The sequence below is a fragment of the Anas platyrhynchos genome, chromosome 12 (genome assembly GCF_047663525.1).
Source record: "Anas platyrhynchos isolate ZD024472 breed Pekin duck chromosome 12, IASCAAS_PekinDuck_T2T, whole genome shotgun sequence".
NCBI classification, from domain to species: Eukaryota; Metazoa; Chordata; class Aves; order Anseriformes; family Anatidae; genus Anas; species Anas platyrhynchos.
Window position 1 is genome coordinate 10,732,197 of NC_092598.1, and position 16,578 is coordinate 10,748,774.

General features: G+C 45.9%; 1 long non-coding RNA gene across 6 annotated transcripts in view; it reads left to right on the forward strand.

Moving 5' to 3' along the window:
* LOC106017234 (uncharacterized) overlaps nt 1-16,578 on the forward strand; it is a 60,297-nt gene that overhangs the window by 31,789 nt on the left and 11,930 nt on the right. For 2 of the 6 annotated variants that reach the window (XR_011812333.1, XR_005268770.2), the window contains exons 5-8: nt 2,212-2,388; nt 7,873-8,038; nt 12,835-13,007; nt 13,213-13,325. This is a non-coding gene — a long non-coding RNA (uncharacterized lncRNA). Of the gene's footprint in view, nt 1-2,211; nt 2,389-7,872; nt 8,039-12,834; nt 13,014-13,133; nt 13,481-16,578 lie in introns of those variants that run through there. The other 4 variants (XR_011812332.1, XR_005268768.2, XR_005268769.2 and 1 more) reach the window with 4 other exon arrangements.

The following is a 16,578-nucleotide window of genomic DNA, read 5'->3' on the forward strand; positions in this document are numbered from 1 at the left end:
GCCAAGACCAGTAGGTTTGAAGAAAATGGAGGGCTGTGAGGTTTGTGAGACGGCGTCCCCAGCACTAACTCTTGCCATTTTTTCCCTGTCAGAACCTTGAATGTTCAACGGCTCAGAGATAACTCAGCAGCTTCAAGGGATTCAATAATATTTGTTTTTGCCCAAATCCCTCGAAGTCTGAGGGAATGGAGACAGAATCAGTTTGAGATGAAGAGCCAAGACAAGTAAATCATCCTTGTGTCCGGGTGAGCTCTCATTTGAAGAGGCCACAGATGGCAGGGATGTTCATGAATCAGCACTTTCACAGACCTCTGCCCATTCAGAGAGCAGTGTGTGTAAACAAACATGAAAACGGCACGGAGCCACAGAGCTTTCCAGATCCTTCCTGTTCCCTCTGCACCGCCGAGGGGGCTGTCCTGGGAGCAACCACAGTGGAGAGGGCTGCCGCACTGGGCGCTGAGCTGGTCCCAGGCTGGTCACCCTACACCCCGTGCTTTGGCTATGTGAGAGCCAGAGGCTGGGGTGATGGCCTGGGGCTGTCCCCTGTTCACCCCACAGCACACCCAGGTGTGCTCTTCAGGCAGGGAGGCAGCTGCTGACTGGCAGGCACTCAGGGTTTATCTGAAATGGAGGTAAGGAAGGGTGAGGCGAGGACACGAGCTGTTGCACCACTGCACAGCTGCAGGTGACGAACAGCTCCTGTGCATTTGAGCTCCATGAGGTGGGCCGGCCCCAGGTGTGATCCTGCTCTTTGACGCCCGTGTTGGGTCCACATGCCCATGAGCCCAGGGCTTCAGAACCCTCCTCCAGCTCCTGCTGATGTTAAGCAGGGAGATTCTTCCTGCACCTGTTTGGTGTTTGTTAAATGTTACACCAGGAGAAGGCAACGCCAGAGGGCTGTGCCGAGAACCCCCCTTTGCTGGAGTTGTGTTGTGTGTTCTAGGACCCGCTGGCTAAGAGGTTCCCAAGAGCCACAGTGTCACTTCCATGCCTGCCCAAATGTCGGCCTGGGGAGTGCTGCTCCTGAAGGGTGACATGTAAGTGACGAGGACTGGCCAAGCCAGTAAGTGTGCCTAAATTGTTTGTGAGACTGTTATAGACAATCTCTCTGGGCTGAAACACAGTCCAAATCTTCAAAGCACTGTGTGGGATGGCAGCTGTGGGACTCCTATTAAAGTTACTAGGCATCACACAACCAAAAACTCCTGTGACACCAGTGTGTTTCTGCTGGGAAATAGCTGCTGCTGAGGCTGCTGAGACAAAGGAACGTGGAGGAAAATGGACTCCACCAACTTGCTCCCCAAGAGCAACACCTCACTAAATTTCAACCCTAGGGCTTGTGCGTTTCTTGTAATAATAGTGGATATCAGGAATAGTGGATAATAGGTATAACAGAGGATATCACCAGAGATGTGCAGAACATTTGAGACATTGGGACCTATTGTCAGCAAATGAGATGCTTCAAATTCATTGCAAAGTTGGAGAACATCTAACTCTGTAAAGAAGTTGATGGAGTTAAATGAAGGGAATTGAGTGAATATGATGAAGTCAGAGCATCAGGTTGTCATCCATGTTCCCAGAGAAGGTTCTCAGAGAAAGCCATCACAAAGCATTACCCTGAAAAGTAACTGCCTCCTACAGTGATAAATAGTCAAGAAAGCAGCTAAACATAAAAAACGTAGTCACCAAATGACTACAAGTTGATAAGCTTGAAAGCCTGGATTTTTCTTTAGGAAGGTTCAAGAAAAGCAAAATCTTTTTTGTTACTTTTTTGAGGGTTTCCTGTGATGGTGTCCAAACTGTAGTGGGGTTGTCTTAACCAGCTTTGACTGTCAGTGGTAGAAGGCAGCAGCTGAGAAAAAGCAGCCTGCTGACAAAGCTCAGAAAGTGTGAAGTGTCATATGGCACCGGGATTAGAGAGGGGTAGAAGAGTTTGGGATGGAAATGAGCAGTACAGAGCAATGAAGTGCTTGAGGGAAAACCTGCTTTAGCGAGTGAGCACAGCCACAGGGCAAAAAATTGCCCACCAGGCAAATACCAGTGATCATATCATAGGCAGGGAAATGGAGTCAGGCTGGTCACAGTGCTTTTTGCAACTCTTAGAAGACACTGATGGATGAAGACTCAGGGAAGAGAAGCTTCCTTTTTCTTACTGTTTTGACATCTTTCAGGCTTTAACATGAACTAACTACCATTATCCTAATTTTACAGATGGGGACAGACGGGTTACGTGACATGCTCAGGATCACATGAGCAGTCTGTGTCAAGAGTGAGAAACTGCACCTGGATCTCTCAGTTGTGAGGCTGCTGCTCTGGCACCGCGTCATCCTGACTGCAAACACAACACCGGGATTGACTTTGCCTATGTCCTTCCTATGGCTACCAATGGTAAGGTTTTTGAACAAATCAAAGAAAGCAAAAATAGTCACTCCTCCAATTTGTATGTCCAATCCTATCTAGGCAGTGGCATAATGTACCCTAGAGGAGTCTGTAATTAATACAACTAATTACCCCTTGCTGCAAAGACTTTGAGACATCACTGGTTAAGAATCTAGATGAAACTTTCACCTTGTTTACAGAGTGCTTTATGTTGTGTGATTCAGAGTGGATTGGGGTGATATCTGCAGGAAAAATTAACTTATAACCAAGATGAATACTGCAAACTCCTTGGTGCCATTGACATGACTTGGCCACCACTGGAGCTTTAATACACCTAGAGAGAAGTCAGGTAAAAATTAGACTGGAGAAATAGTCATCAGCTATTGCAGAAGGGTTCATTGTGTTTGTCAGCATTCATCTCCACCACTCCAAAAGGTTTAATACATGTATAACAGCTGACAAAGGAATGGGTATCAGTAGTCTGTTGACACAAGAGCACATGTGGCTTCTAGGCATGTTCTTGGTTTTCAGCTACACCAAAGATCATCAGGATTGTTATTTTCCAAAGAGCCCAGGAGACCATTGTTCCCAAGGCACAGCACACCTGGGGCGCGTCCCACTCTAAGCAGGGCAGCTACTGAAAGCCCAGCCCTCAGTGGAAGGACCTATCCTTTTGACTCCAGTTCCCAAACCTACTACTGACTTATGCTGCTCCAGATACGTGCTGTGGGCTGCTGCTTTTAACCTGGCAGTGTTGCCAGAGGCACTGGGCACCTGGCATTTCATGACACCTAAGAAACACCCATTAATTGAAACTCATCAGGCAAACAGCCACTTCTGCTTGCTGTGGCTCTGTTTTTAGCTCTTCAGCTCTGAAGTAAGACTGACAATTTTTGCTGGTTTCTCAGACCTCCTATTGAGTTTTGCTAATTAATATTTTTGAACTACTTAGCTGTTCTCAAGTCTATGGTGATCCAGAGAATTATTATTACTGCTGGTATTATTAAGACTAATAATACTGCTAATAACCTTAGTAAGCCTGGCAAAATTCAATTTGACTAAAATTCTTGCCACAAATGAAAAAAAAAAAACTAACTTCAGTGCTTCAGTGATGTGAGGGGGTACGTGACTCAGTTACCAGTACCTGCTGTTTACAAGGGGCAGGAAGAGTATATTTGCTCAAATGAAAAAGGTCAAGGCAGAGGCCCATTTGCTGTTTGTTAATAAGTAATCTGAAGTACAACACAGCTTTACTGTAACAAATCGGCCTAGCTTAGCTGTCCTTCCATCACCATTATTTCCAACACAATTCTTGACTAAAATGCCAGTTCAAAAATAATCCACATTCTCATAGATTATTTTCAACATCTCCAAAGCCACGCAGAGGATTTGTAGCTGGGGATCCACAGCAACAATAACATCAAAAAACCTCTTCCATATTTTTGCCAGTGCTTGTCTCAGGACACTGTTGGCAGCAAAGGCTGAAATGTCAGATAGAGCATTATTTAACTCCTCAGAAATTCTCCTGTAGACTTAGTCAGACCCATGCATCTTCCCTGAGGAAGTGTGCCAGTCCAGAGCCGTGGTGTAGCTAGCCTGCGTACAGCCAGCCCCCTAAGTTACTGATGTAACTTACAAATCCACCTACGTCATCTCTGCACCTGGCCCACAGTCAACAGTTAAAATTCAAACATGGACGTTAGAGAATATCTTTCTTCCAAGTATTGAGCATACGTGCACTTCATGCATTGCAACCCCTGCCCTGTCATTGTCTTTTGCCAGAAAGATGGTCATTGTCCAAGCAACAGTTGTCTTTAGTCACCCAGCAGTATTTTGGAAAAGGGCTGGAATAATGATGAGCCTTTGTGGTTCATCTATTGGCTGCAGGTAGGATTCATTAGAAAAGGTTTTCTTATTAATGAGACAAAGCAATACTTGTGCCAGCTGCCAGCTAACCACAGATTCTCTTCTGTAACCCTTAATGTTCATGTCCTTCAACTGTACTGGCCTGGGGCACTTCAGATGTCACACATCTGTTCCTTAAAATAGGGATTGTGAGGTACACCATGCCGGAGCAGACGCAGCCCTAGCACAGAGCGTGGCACTCTCAGCAGGCACCCCAGCATGGGTTTGTGAGGGTGTTTTGCCATATGCACAGGTATTTCTTGGAGGAAGGTAGCTACACACACATGCATGAGGTCACCTTTGGAAAGAGAAACCATGTGGATAGCAAACTGTGATTTCTAGCTTCCTGAAATGCAATTTCAAGAGGCAATGATCCTTTAACAAGTCAACAACCTAGTCCTGACTGCCTGTTAACTGAGGGGGAGGGAATGAGCTCGGTGAGGGAAGATTTCCCCTGCAGAACAGGTCACATTTGGCTGTGAGCGCAGAGCATCTTTCTGGTGCCAGAGCCTTACTAAAGTCTCCCAGAGCTCTGTAGTCCTCGAGGCCACCAGAGCCTGCCACCACCCAGGGCAGCAGCATGCGAGTGATGAGAAGTAGGAATGGCTTTCTGCAGCTGCCCCTCTGGCATCACACAGAAGACAGTGAGGCTGAGCAGCAGATGTGCAGGTGAAGAGAACTCACAGCAGACAGGGAAGAACATGCATGGCAGCAATTGCAGGGTCTTTGTGGTGGGATGGAAAGAGGATTCTTGCAACTGAGTGTTCACACACGTCAGGAGACAGCGTCAGTGGCTCCTAGCTGCCAGGAGCGGAGTGCTTTGTATGCCCTGGAGCCCTCTTGTTGTCTGGGGGAAGCTGGCATGGCTGGCGCTGCCCTGTGTGTCTGTACCTGCACGATTGGCTGCAGCTGGGTGGTTGGCAAGCAGTGCAGTTCACAGAGATTCTTGAATTGATCTGATGTGCACAGGATGTTTATCCCAGAACACCTGGGATTGTGGTGGAACTGATGCCCAGTTCTATGAAATTTGGGCTGATTTCAACTGGGATCTGGACAAATACCTTCTAGCTAAAGTGAGGCTAAGAGGAGGGTAGCATGAGGTCCTAGATCCCATGCCACCATGCTGCTCTGAAGGAGCATGTGGCTGTGCCATACATCACACGTCCTGGCAGGGAGAGTAATAAGCATTGCTAGCTGGCAGCCTTGGCAGAATGGTGATGCCACATGAAAATGCACGTGTTCATTACTCATGAGATACACATTTGCTGCCCATCCCCACCTTTTCGCAGTATTATACACCCAGGGTGGTGGAGCTTTCTGTGCCTGTCCCTGGATGTTGTGCTATTTCCTTTTCCTGCACTTTGTCCTGGGTAATGTCTGTTGTAGTGAGTTGCAGGAGCCTTTAAAAACACTGATACATTTTGCTCTTCCTCCAAAGTCCAGTGAGCTTTTACTTCTTCCCCTTGCAGCAATGGGAAAACAGGGGTTCCTGGACGTCAGGTGATTCTCCTGAAGCAGTGAGACTAGCTAGAAAATGCTAAGTATTCTCCAAACCTACTCCTGAGCGTTAGTCATCACCCCCACGTCACCCCTCAATGGCATCATGACAGCCAACTTGTGGATTATGCAGTCGTTCATGGGAACATGAGAAGCATGTACTGAAAAGCAAACCCAGTGCCGCAAACAGCACTGTGGAGACGCACACCCTGTTCTAACCAGTAGCCACGATACTGGGAAAATGTGCAGGTGGTTTCAGAAACTCGTAGGTAGTCTATTATCACAGAGAAGGGGGGGAAAAAAAAACCTTAGGGAGGTTTCCCCTATGACCATCTGTTAATTTTCTCCTGAAGCCACTATTGATTTTCTCATGCTAATGCCCTGCACACACTGCTGTGAATCAGAGCACTGCACTGCTGTTACTGGACCATGCAAGCTTCCCCGACTGGAATTAGCATGCTGGCATGCTTCCTCGGTTTGTACCTCAGTGCTTCATTTGCCTGGCAGTCATCAGCCTTGGAGACAAGTCTTCTGCTTTCCCGCAGATCCTGGGCTTTGCTGCACCTCAGTTTGTGACAGAGGTGGGCTTCCTTTTTCTACTCACCTGCCTCCTTCCATATAGTTTCTGTAGCCCATCCTATTGTAACAGAGGCCTTGCTCAGACACCTAGCTGTGCTTCAGCCCGAGATCACGCTACTATTTTGTGCTACCTTAGGGATCAAGTGCTAAGACTGCTCATTGTCTGCAGTCCCCTTTGCACTTATATTTTGACCACTGCATGGACACGTGCAACACAATAAAAATAACCACCCACCTTGGTGACAACAAATGTCAGCCTTTTGTACGTGCCTTGCCGTATCCATAGCCCCTGTAGCTAATGGTGGTCTTGGGAATGGACCCACCAGGAACTAGCTCTGTGCTTCTGCCTTGTGCCAAGCTGTGGATGACATGGGTTTGTTGGGGCAGCAGCTGTATGGCCTTACAGCGTGGTTGCCAGCTGCCCCTGCTTTGGGCTGGAAGTCCCTGATGTTGCCTATGATGGTGAATGCAGTGAAACTCCAAAGGTGAGCTATGGGGCAGTGATGGTGGGAACCTAATGGGGTTAGCCTGGGCTGGAATACACAGTTCAGAAGAGCTTTCCCAGCTTTCTCTTTCTTTTTACAATCTTCTGAGATACCAGAAGAAGGTGTTGGAAGGCAGATCATGGCTTGGGGGCAATACAAACAGCTTTGCTCTTTATCCTGGCACCTGAGAGCATTTATTATAAGTGACTCGGGCTGTGGCTTCATCCTGATGTGTTGTGTGTGTACTGGGAGTGCTCAGTGGTTTCCAGAGGAACTTACTGAGCATTGCAGCAAATGGGGAAACTCACCAAGGAACAGTTGCTGCAGTAAGTGAAACTTTGAAACAACTTTTGCTTTTCATTTGTGAGCAAAATACAGCATTTTTAAAGCATTTTTATTTATTTGTTTCAGAGCAGAATTATCAATTTCTACCATTGCAAATATAAATTTGTGCAGTGAAAACAGAAAGCAACCAGCTCAAGTTGCAAACTGTCATGGATTTGGTCCCGATGGAAACTGGTGTAGTTGAATGTTTCCTCAAAAAAATGTCATAATTTGTGCATTTTTATGGTAAATAATTCTGGAAGAAAAAAATGTTTCTAATATCTATGAGCAATGCAAACAGATGCTGAAAGTGCTGAAAGTGTTTTGCTATTTACTGGTTGTCTAAATACAATTTTTCCCTTTTTTAGAAGAAACAAAAAGGCTTTTCCCTCCTCCCACAAATGAAGAGACAAATGCACCACTGCGTGTCACGCAGAGAGCCGTAACAGGGAAGGATTTAGTGTGGTGCTGGGGTAGGATGTTGCTTCTGTAGAAACAGAAGCAATACAGAATTTTCCAATGGCTTTCCCCCTTTAGTGGATGCTAATTCACGAAACTCCTCATTTTATGGACCAAGACCTGAGTGCCCAGCCTGAGTAACTATGTGGTGTAGCCATTTGCAAATGCAATTATAAATTTTTGAAGTTATACCCAAGAGCAGTTTGATATCTCAGTATTAAGCTCTGTGCTTCTTGATTTGTAGTGCCCACCTGCTGACTGCAGAGCCAGTACTCTGCACCGTGTGCCCAAAGCAAGCCTGGAATTTCCTTGCGAGGTCCGAAACCTTCAGCATCGTGGCCAGAGAGACTAATAGGGGGATTTTAAGGCTTTAAGTCTGCAGTGACCCAGTCCAGTGGATCCTTTTGAAGGTGAGTACAGACAGCCTTTCTGTCACAGCACACCTGTTTAAGCTGAAACACTTATTACCATCAGCCAGGAAGTGACAAACAGGGTCACTGTTCTCCTCAGGGTCATTGTTCCCATCTTCCACCTCTTGCAGAGCACCCAAACCACAAGGCAGTGAGCTAAACACTGCTCATCTGCCCTCCGCTGAGGATCTGCTGCTCTACAGCACGGCACTGTTGAATCATTGGGCCAGAAAGCAAGTGCACGCGAGGGAGCGTGGCTGTCTTTCCTACCGGTTTGAGTATTCACATGGGAGTTTGAGAATCTGGTCTCTACTCCCAGGACTGTTTATGCATCTTACATGAAACAGTCACCAGGTAACATATAATCCCTGATCAAAGCCCTCAGGGGCTTTAGGCAAAGCAACGCCCAGTTTCTGGATCTTCATCAGAGTTAGGTGTGAAATGGGCTGAGCTGCTTGGTCCTGTCAAGACTGGGGCAGTTCTGGGCATGCAAAAAGGTGGAACTCTAGATAGCTGAGGAACTTGGGAGTATTAAAAAAAGTTGGAGATTGAAAGGGCCAGATAGTGGCAAGGACTTAGAAGCTGCAGCAGGACGTATATGCTGGCATTTCAAACCAACGTGCAGATTTAGGGTACAACCTCCGGTGCTTCAGTAGTGAAGTCTTCTTACAGGGAAATAATTGTTCTCACAGATTCCTGAAGTGGAAACTTCTTTACATAACAATTTTATGTCTTGTTTTTTGTTTCTTTTGTTTGTTTGTTTGTTTTTAATGTCCCATTCCAGTCACTTCATTTGCTTGGATTTCTTTCTACTAGGCAGCATGTGCTGAGCTGCACAATGGTGGCTGCCGTATGAATAGCTTGTTATTCTTACCAAGCGTGACAACTGCTGTAGCAAAATCAAGAGCAACCTGCTCTAATGTAAACTGATTTCAGATTGCCTCCGGCAGTCCCAGCTACCTCATCTAACCTCTTTTTTTTGCCAGTCATTTTTTCTTTCTTTCCTTTCCTTTCCTTTTTTTTTTTTTTTTTTCTTCTGCTGAAGACACACCCTATGCTTTCTTACAAGGTGTTTTATCATGCTGGCTTTTGTACCACTGTCCCCAACATGCAGAGTGTCTCTGGTATTATCCTTGGTACTTTGCACAGCCATTTGGTTTCTCTACCTGATGCAGAATCCGGTTGCCAGCCTGCCCCAGGGTTGAGCTCTGCCGTTGCTGACGGTTGTACCCAAGAATACCTGGCTACAAAACACCACAGATGTGTGCCCAGCTCTTGATGGGGCTCTTGTATCTTTGATACCCCACCTGCATTTTGGAGAGTGCTGTAGGGCTTGATAAATGCAGACAAAGTCTTATTCAGAGTGACAGCAGTGTCAAGTGGGCAGCAGTTGTGCTGGTAAGGGAGAGGAGAACATGGAGGGTGGGTTTGGGGCAGGCAGTATTGCTGGAGAAGCAGTCTGATTTGCCAATCACAGCTGCCAGATCGGTGTGTATGATGGGTGTGATATAAATTACTACCTATAAATAAATACCACAACAGCATTTTAATGAGGTGTTTTCTAGTAGCACTTGTCCAGGCTGGTTGTGTTATGCTAAGGCTGGAGAAGTATCTCCAAGCAAGCATCTTGGCTAAACCTTCATAAACACGGTCTCACCCAAGATCTAACTATGATTTGTTTGGATAAGAGGTTTTGCTTGTTTGTTTCTGGACATACTTTCAAATACATATGGGTTTTTGCCTTTATTTATTTATTTATTGCTTCTTGGCCCAGGTTTTGTGTTGGTGTCATAGACCCTAACTGGTGCAGAGACAAGGGCTGAATCTGGTGCCTTTGCCGAGCATTCATTGTTGTTCTGACAAAAAGTTGCAGCATGGCTGGGTCATCTGTGTTTTTTGGGTGGGAATTTGGGGCTGTGACTCACAGGACTGGCCTCTGTTGCCCCTTACACACCGTCCCATCTCAGGGAGCAGTGTCCTTAGCTTCTCGTGGTGTGCCAGCAGATCTGGCGGTGCCGCCCGTGCTGTTGGTAGCTGTGCTCTCACAGATCCACACCCCACATCTGCACTGTGGTTCGCTAAGAGCCAGAAACCAGTCCTGAGGACTTTTCACAGCAGCTAGCGATTTTTAATGAGCCTTTGGCAGCCTGGGCTGCTGAACAGATGGCTGCAGATAAATGTGCACATATACACTGTTTATCTGTCCTGCTCTATAGGGTCCCCTCACAGTGTTGTATCGGATCCTGTAAGGTTGCCCCCTGCATACCTGAGTGCACACACTGCTTCATACAGCTGTGCTAGGGTAGATGTGAGTCTGAAGATCGGTCATGGTTTTCTATGAGAACCAAACAGATCCTGGTAGGAGGCAAATACTGAGGCTGGGGTTGCATTTGGAAGCTGTATCTCAGGCATGGCTTTTACAACATTTTAGTACAAAACAATAGTTTCATCAGAAAGCCTCTCAAATGCTAAATTGTCACCGCAAGAATGTACGAGTGCTGCATATATCCAAAATAAAGTCAAGAAACAGACTTGCTCATGAACTAAGGAGTTTTTGCAACTTTGATGCTTGTACATTAAAGGCAGGACCTCTTTTCTGCTCAGGTTGAAGATCTGAGAGAGAAAGTTCAGTTCTTTGATCCTTAAAGATAAAATCTCTGAAGTGAAGTCTCTTTACTGTCTGGACTTGTGATGCATACACCAAATTCATTCATATTATAAATAAGTAATAACTGGCAGGTGATGCTATGGAGATAACAGCTTCATTCTTTTCGAGGAATCATTAACTCCAGCCAGGTCTCCCAGATCAACAGCTATTAAAAAAAATAATAATAATAATTTTGATGGTTGGAGGGGACATCTGGAGGGCTACACTCCAACCTGACTAACTTCTATATGAGCTTAGGTTGCTCAGGGCTTTGTCATTACATTTTGGATATCTCCAAGGATGGGGATTTCACAAATCTCTCCCAGCACCTGTTTCACTGCATGCCTATTCTCATTTTGAAAAATTTCTTCTATTCTATTCAATGGAATTTCTCCTGCTACAACTTGTGGCCATTGCCCTTGTGCTGCATGCTGCTGATGAGAGTCTGGTTCCGTTATCTGCATGCAGCCCAGGGTGCAGTTGGCCATCATTACTCACAGGCACGCTGCTGACTCATGGTCAGCACTTTGTCCACCAGGACCCCAGTCCTCTGTTCAGTGAGCTCAGTGTTAGGCACAAACATGCCGAGGATGCATTCGCCCTATCATCCAGGTTGCTGATCAAGACTGGCCCTAGTGTTGTCCCCCGAGGAATGCCATTTGTTAATGCCAATTAGAAGTCTAGTTGTTGACCATTGTTGCCTTTTGACCTTCATAGTCCAGCCGTGTGCTTTTTCCAGCCGTGCTGTGGTCTGTCCCTCCAGTCCATACCACCCGTTTGGTAAGTGTGGGAGACAATGTTACAGGTCATACTAAAGCCAAAGTAAGTGACATCCACTGCTTCCTCAACCTTGTCCATCCAGCTCATAATCACAGCACAGAAGACAACCAGGTTGGCCAGGTACAATTTGAGCTTAGTAAATTCACGTTGCCTGTTCTTAGTCCCTGTCTTGTCTTTCTTCTATCTGGAAGTGGATTTTACGTGGACTTGCTCTGTAATATTCCCAGGAAATGTGCCGATACTTTACAACTGACATCTTTTTATTTGCTAATGCTTTGAGTAATGCCTTTCAGAAGAAGCCAGGTGATTACATGTGTGGGGTTTGTGAGTCCTCCAGCATGAGCTGTGTTGGTTGAAGGAATTTTTGGTAGAGAGTGGCTGAGCAGGTCAAACTCAGAAGCAAGCTAACCAGGACACTCCTGCTGGGAATCCCTTTCTTCCCAGCCTAGCCACCAAGGATGACCTGCCTACCATTGTTGTCATGGCTTTTGTGTTACCACAGGGCAGGAATCCTAAAGAGAGAAAATGATAAAAGAGGAGGAATGAGGCTACCAGACCAACAGACAGTGGAGTATGATATTGTCAGAGCTGGCACCAGGAAAGGCTTTGACTAGTTTGAGTAGGAGGAAGAAATAAGGAAGAAGAAGGGGTAAGGTTATCTGCATGGAGTGCTAGGTACAGGCATGGTCGTTTCTAGAGAGCATGAGTAGTTCAGTCAACAGGAGGGGTCAGGCACTTGCCAAAACACACATTAACACAATGGCATATAGTAGGTTGAATTCACAGAAGGCGGTTGAGTTTCACTAGGTAAGACATTGGCAAAGCAGTTGGCCTGGTCTGGCCCCACAGTCAGACCTGGTGGATTTCCAACCATTTTCTTTCTTACTTTCTATAGTCACACTATTGTACTTCAGGCCTCTGTGAATTAATCTGCCATGCCCTCAGAAGCTCTCTTTTGCTGCAGGGGCCTGGCTGCAGATACAGCACCTGCTTCTGGCCAGGGAGGCATCCAAGAAGTCCCCTGAATCCCTACTTTTCTGTAGAAAACAAAACTCCTGGAAATGCTGGTCAGAACATTGGTGGTCTTTGTGGGAGACACTGGGGCATTCTCAGCTGGAAAGGCTTGGCAGACCAGACACGTCCCCTGTGCATGAAACTAGCCCGTGTAATTGGAATGAAGGAAAGAGGCAGGAAGGTGCAGTGGTGGGAGGTGACAACTCTGCATGAGCACTTGGACAGGCAGCATTGGGCATGGCTTGCTAATTAGCAGAAACATACATAATCCTATTGTATTTCATTGTGCCCATGTTAATGTGACTGAGCAGCTGTATTCCTGTGATGGCCTTACCTTTGTAATCTTCTTACCTAGCATATGAGAAGACTTTCAACAGTGATGCACAGAAAAGCAAATAGGACGTTGGTGTAGTGACAACCCTGCTGTGGCTCCATGTGCATCTCTAATGGAGGAGACACGATCTCAGGCACATGCAGCTGAAGTTTGGATTTCTCTGCACAGCAGACTGAGGTTTCCAGGGTCCCAAGGTACATGTGAGTACCTGCACACTGGACTGCAGTCCCTCACACACTAATGAAATCTGACTTGCTGGGTCACCCTCCTGCTTCATTTGCAGTGACACAATATCATTTAAAGTTGTTTGCTTATTACAGAGATAATATCACAAGGTGTGGTGCCCTGATGGGAGTCTAGCAAGAAAGTAACACTCATGCACCCTCCCACCTTTGGCAGATCGTCTGAGGGTCCCTCATTGGCTTCGTGACGGAAAGTGGTTGATTCACCTCCACCCAGCGGTAATTACCTGTTGCTGTCTGCTGGAAGTTCCCATGTTTGGCACTGGAGTGGTAAGCCTAGAACTCACTGCTGAGATTAACTGCAATGTAAAACCATGATTTCTTGATGCCTCTGTTTTATATTCAGCCTAGTAAAAGTTGCTTAGTGCATTATATCATTTACTTGTGATATTATATAATCATTAAAATATGCCTAATTGCTGTTACCCTGATGTACTCATACTTCTCAGAAGCTATTTGCATGCAGCCTTCCCATCAAACAAGAGAGCAGTTCTGGTAGCAGAAGAGCTGGTGGTTTTTTTGTTGTTTTGCTTTATTTTTATTTTATTTTATTTTATTTTATTTTATTTTATTTTATTTTATTTTATTTTATTTTATTTTATTTTATTTTATTTTATTTTATTTATTTTATTTATTATTTTTATTTGCCTTTTAGGAGAGTCCTTTTTTTCTTTTTCCTCCCTCCTTTTATTCTAGATCCTCATGCATACAATAGAGCTCCTTCCAGAGGGGCTTTGCCCGCCCCTGAAAGCTGATCGTTTTAGCCCCTCAGCTTTAAGATACAATTACTCCCTTGTCAGTGCAGTTCTTACCGAACCAGGCTGGCTTGGCAGGTCTCCACTCCTTCTTTGTTTAAGTTTATTTATTTTTATATCAGAAAGGTAGTAAAATTGACAAAAGAGGTTTATTCAGACTCTAACTGTACAGTTTACCTCACACACAAAATAAAACATCCAGCACACTTCCTTTTGTTTGTGGCATCAATGCTGAACTCTTATAAAGCCACTTTACCTTTTGAAACCTTTTTTGCATCAGTGTCCCATGCTGAGTTTTCTGTTGTTTGCTCTGCACCCTCCATCTTTTTGGGATGTTGTTGGCTCAAAGTGGAAAACTTTTCACAGAAGTGAGCCCAAGCCTTTAGGGCCCCAGCAGGCAGGGCTTTCAGTGGAAGAGAAGGATGGAGAAATGAAGGGAGGGGGCTCCCACAGGGGCCATTTTGGGTGGAATTAGTGGTGCCCCCCTGAGCAGTTCATGTGCCTCCTCACTCAGCTTCTGTGGGTCCCATCTGCACAGGGGGAAGCTCCCAAACACTGCATCAGGACCAGCCATAGCCTCACTGGGGTCAGGCCTCCACTCGGCTGCATCCCATCCTGGAGCACCTCAGAGCTGCTGTGCTGAGTAACCTCTTCCATGGCACAAGCACTAAACCCTGGAGTCCTTACTCAAACAGTGGGCTCTCATTTAGGGATCAGATTTAGTATCCAAATGATCCTATAAACACAGCTATGGAACAGGAGCTGCAATCTATTTAGCAAGGTCTGTTTTCATGTATGTTCATCAGTGAGTTGGGATCAGAGTGGGTGTAGGTCCTGGGGATGGGTGACTGGAGTTAGCAAAGAAGAAAGAGGTGTGGGAGGATGGAGTAACATTTCAAAAGAGAATGTCCATTCACAACTCTGTTTCTAGCTGGTGTACACTAATACTCCTGCTACAATTATATATGAGGTCTGGAAAAATGAATAAATTGTCTTTAAAAACCTGGTTTAATTGAGAAAATAGAGCAGAGACAGCAATGCAGGAAGGAGAAATTAATTCACTCGATATTATTTGTTAACATACCACCTTCTCCGCCTTTATACACACTGCAGTAGTTCTGTCATCCAATGCAGGCACACAACGTGTCAACTAATGGGGACACTGCTGCTGGGGAGGCTCTCGGACAAGGTGAGCAACAGCCAGACAAATACTGAAATGTTTACTGCAGACGCAGGTTCATTTGTGACCTGGGCACTGGGACTACCCAGCCTCCAGCCCCATGTGTGTATTTTGGCGCCTGCCTTCCTCTTCTGAGGCTCTGCTCCTCACCTAGGCTGTATGTAGCCAAGTCTGTGCTCTGCAAAAGGCAATCGGTGACGTTACTGTGCTCTGCTGACCAGGGGTACTGTGTAACAGGTGTTCTGAGTGCACTGCAGGTTACATGCATGTTAACCAGCATTTTGACTTTGGAGAGGGCTGTAACCTACATCAGATGGTGGGCTGGGATATTTGCAGGCTTGTCCAAGAGCTTATCATGTTCAGCACTACCGAAAGCCTGGGGAATGGGATACCCAAATCCCTTTGGTGCTGTTACCATCCCAATCCAGCTTTCCTCGGCCATGCCTGGAACTTGTCCACCACCAGCATTGCTGGGTGTCCGTGCCCATGTGCTCTAAGTGCCTTCCTTTAGAAACAAGTGAAGGGCATGGCCTCCTGTGCTGGAAAACACGCACAGAGTCTCTGTGCTTAAACTCACCAATGGGTACAGCGCGAAGCCAGGCCTTGGGAACTCTGATTTTGCCTCCGACACCGTCTGATGATCTGAGTCCGGCTCTTGACAGCCCAGAGCTGCCACTCACCCTCCTGGAGGTGAGGTGACCCTGGCTTGGTGGGTCACAAACCCACACCATCAAACCCTCCCAAATGTATGCAGTGCATCATCACCTTTGTGCTACTCCCAGCTGAACAGAGAGAGGACTTCACCTCCCCTTCTTGTATCAGAAAGGTCAACCCCAGCACAGACTGCCTTTTCTTTTAAAGCCATTAAAAAGATTTTACATCATAAAATGCTGTAATAGCAATGCAATTAATGACTCTTTAGAAGCATTCAGAGATTACTGGCTCTTGGTGCAGTAAATAGAAAGCAGTAAGGTTCTGTAGTTCATTTCCAAACAGGTGAGTGGGAACTCTGAAAGCAGCAGCGATTAGTGTGTCTGCAGGTCTGGTTTCTCCTTTCCCTGAAGTGAAGGTAGGCGTTAGTCTGAGGTGTGCAACATCAACATCATGCCTGATCTAAGATTTGCCAATGTTCGTTTGTTGCTTTCTACTCTTTAGCAATCAGACAGAAACTTTTCAGCTGGTACCTTCTGGGTGACAAGGTTTGAGAAATAACCTTTCGGTCACTATTGCAGCATTGTGAAAATATTCTTAGGTGATAAGACAGCTGCATCCCATGAGTAGAGCTCATTATAGCAGCGCAACCTGTGTTCCCTGGTATGGTTCAGAGAGTTCACTACCAAAAATGTACATTACTTCTCTGGGTGGTAGTGTATATACTGCAAGAGAAATGCTCCAGATGGAGCTGCTCAAACTTACATTGGCATATTTGCCTGTTCTAGAAACCTTTACACTTGGTTCTGTTTAAGCACCATTAGTGGCAAAAGCTACATTGCGGGCTGTGGCAGGGGGACTGGGTCAGTAATGGCATGTTATGATAAATGGGCTGTGTTGTATCACAAATATTGTGATTGCTCAGGAGACTGGTGAC